This window comes from Ixodes scapularis, unplaced genomic scaffold, assembly GCF_016920785.2.
Source record: "Ixodes scapularis isolate PalLabHiFi unplaced genomic scaffold, ASM1692078v2 PGA_scaffold3__209_contigs__length_174095766, whole genome shotgun sequence".
In the NCBI taxonomy this organism is placed as follows: domain Eukaryota; kingdom Metazoa; phylum Arthropoda; class Arachnida; order Ixodida; family Ixodidae; genus Ixodes; species Ixodes scapularis.
This window is the reverse complement of record NW_024609868.1, coordinates 116,956,069-116,959,475: the sequence shown is the minus strand read 5'-3', so window position 1 is coordinate 116,959,475 and position 3,407 is coordinate 116,956,069.

Sequence of the window (3,407 nt, the reverse complement as noted above, 5' to 3'; positions counted from 1 at the left end):
CGAATTACCGCCCCATTTCATTGCTATGTGATGTGGCATGAAACATACAGCCAGCCAAGTGCCAGGGAACGGAATAATCTTTATTTTCTCAGTGCCGCGCTTATCTATATTTTCCAGGGCTCACGATAGCGGCGTGTTGCGGCACCTTGACACAATACACCTCCCCCCCCCCCCCCCTTTGTTTTAATTGTAACGCCAGCGCTCCGGCTGTCGCGACGTTCTTGTGCTTCGACGAAGCAGTACTGGTTCAGCTGACGCCGTGTTCTTGCATGGCTCACTGAGGTCTTGAACACCAGCCGGAGTAGCTGCCGGCAGGCCGCTGTCGGGAACTTCTGCAGGCGGCGCCGTTGGCTCTCGTCGCCCTTGGTCTTCCAAGCCTGTCGAAGAAGGCTCCAGAATGTTACGTTCTGGAGCTGGTGGAGTTGAGTCTAGTTGAGGTTGGGCTGGAAGGTTTCGAGAAAATGGTGCAGGACAACAAACAAGAGTTTGCTCAGGGAAGGGAAACGTCGCCTGTACTAGGTGGTCAGCGTGGACAAAACGCTCTTGGTTGTTCACGCTTACAACGCAAGTCAGCGCGCTGATTCGTCTCAGGACGATGCCCACTAGCCAAGCCGGATCACCTGGTCTTGTTCCCTTGACAAGGACCCCGTCGCCGTCTTTGAACTCCCGCCACTGAGAACCAGGTCGCTTTGCATTCTGACGCTCCTCCTGTGCCAGTCGATCGCTCAGCTCCGGATGCAGTAGGCTGAGTCGCGTTCTCGGCGACCATGACAGGAACATTTCCGCTGGCGTCTTGCCCGTTGTTGTACATGGCGTGTTCCTGTAGTGAAAAAGAAACTGATCGATACGATGCTGGATGGTTTTGCGAACTCCGGCTTGTCCTTCATCTTTCAGTTGCTTTTGTAGGTTTCTCTTAACAGTGAACCAGACGTTCGGCCGCGCCATTAGACGCGGGGTGGTAGGGGGGCGTAGTCTTGTGGCGTACTCCATTGGCTGAGAGGAACGTCTTAAACTCCGTCGACACGAACTGCGGCCCGTTGTCAGTGATTACTTCTTCCGGTAGTCCAAAAGCTGAGAAAATGGTGCGCAACGTTTTGACGGTTTTTGAAGCAGTTGTAGAAGTAATATAGACAACCTCGACCCATCTAGAGTACGTATCAACAAGCACGAGCAACCAATGAGGATTGCTGTACGCGAAATCCAGGTGAATCCTTTGCCAGCGTCGTGAAGGCCGCTCCCAAGACGTTATGGGAAGGCACGGCGCAGCGTTCTGAGTCAATTGACAAGCTGGACACTCCTTTACAGTCTGCTTAATGTCCTCAATTTGCTTTGGCCACCAGACGTGGCTTCGCGCCAGCATTTTCATCCGAGTACCGCCTGGGTACCCCAGAGAGAATAGCAACACCGAACGTTGCAGAGAACTCGGCACGACCACACGTTTCCCCCAAGTGATGCAGTCATTTTCAAGCGATATATATATATATATAGTTCATGCCGTCTCGAAAAATATGGCAATAGCTCGTCACCGCTTACTTTTGCGGGCCATCCATTTCGCGTGTACAACAGCACCTTAAACAGTACTCTGTCTTTGCTCGTTTCCGCACGAATCTTATCGGCTGATAAGGGTAGCTCATCTATTGCGGAGAACTGGACGTAGCCGCTTACGTCATGCGTGTTCTTTAATGGAATACGCGATAGTGCGTCTGCGTTCGCGACAGATCGTGCCTTTCGATACTGTTACGTGTATCGATACTCTGCGAGCAAAAGCATCCAACGCTGCATGCGTGCGGCAGCTGATGCCGGAGTAGGCTTGTCATGCCCTAGCAAACCCATCAGCGGGAGATGATCCGAATAGATTGCGAATTCGCGGTGGAGAATGTATTTATGAAAGTGTTTTATACCGAAGACGACCGCAAGAGCTTCTTTTTCCAAATGTGCATACCCCGTCTCTGCCTTGCTGAGAGTTCGTGATGCGTATGCGATAGGCTTTTCACAACCATTCACAACGTGAAATAGCACAGCGCCTAACCCGCAGGCAGAGGTGTCTGCGACTAGACCTAGCGGCTTCGACGGGTCGCAGAATGTTAGGATGTTGTCTTGTGTAAGTCACTTTTTGCTTTCTTGGATGCATCTTTCTTCGACTTTTGACCACCGCGAGTTCCGTTTACTGTGCAGAAGCTCTTAGCGCGGTTTTAGCTTCGCAGACATGTGGGGAATGAACTTCGAATAAAATGCAAGCATTCGGAGATTCGCTTTGAATTCCGTTTGGTTTTTTGAAACTGGCGCATTTTTTTCACAGCCTCAACTTTTTCCGCGCATTGCCGCACACCCGAGTTCTCAATCATATGGCCCAAGTACTTGACGGAAGTTTGAAAAAACTTACAATTTTCTTACTTCGGACGGACTCCATGGCTATGGAACCTTCCAAGTACAGTTTCCACTCGCTTCAGGCATTTGTCGAGTGAAGCACCCGCAATAAGGATGTCGTCCAGGTAGCACGCTACTCCATCGAGTCCCTTGAGTATCTCGTCCACCACGGACTGAAAAAATGCCGGGACACTTGAGATTCCGTACGGCATGCGGAAGCACTTGAATAACCCCAGGTGTGTGTTTATGGTTAGCAACTTCTGGGAGTCTTCGTGCACCTGAATTTGTTGGTAGACTTGTCAAGTCTAGTACTGTGAAAACTTTCCCCCCAACAAGCACCAAGAAGATGTCTTCTACAAGTGGAAGCGGGTAGTGATCCGTCTTTATGCATGGATTGAGTGTGATTTTATAATCCCCTCACAGTCTCTCTTTGTGCTCGGCCTTCGGGACGACAACGAGTGGCGTGGCCCAGTCGCTCTGCAGGACCGGCTCCGGAATCCCTCGTTCCTTCAGATTCTGGATTTCTAACTCGACCGCGTCCTTTAAGGCGTAGGGGACTGGACGAGCCTTGCAGAACACAGGACGGGCTCTGTCTTTCAAGATGACTTGCGCTTGCGGTCCTTTTATCAAGCCTACTTCTGAAGAGAACACCTGCTTCTACTACTCTAGTAGACCGCTGACTTTCTGTTTCACATCTACACTGAGCACTTGGATCCAGTTCAACTTGAGTTCGGCAAGCCAGTTCCGACCCAAAAGGCACGGTTGCGTTCCTGGCACGAGAATTACTGGCAGAGACTTTTTTTGTCCTTCGTACTCTACAACAACAGTCGCCTGCACCCTTGTCTCTAGCGGTGTGCCGCCGTACGTTTCTAGCTCTATAGCGTACATGGTCCCAGCCAGCGTTGTCGTGGCAGTTGCGCGTAGACTTCTTCGTTAATAATAGATACGGCTGCTCAGGTATCTATGTGCATGCTGACCGGCCGCCCTGCGATCTTGACTTCCACCAGATAAGGTTGCTCCAGCTGCTTGCTTTTTTGAAT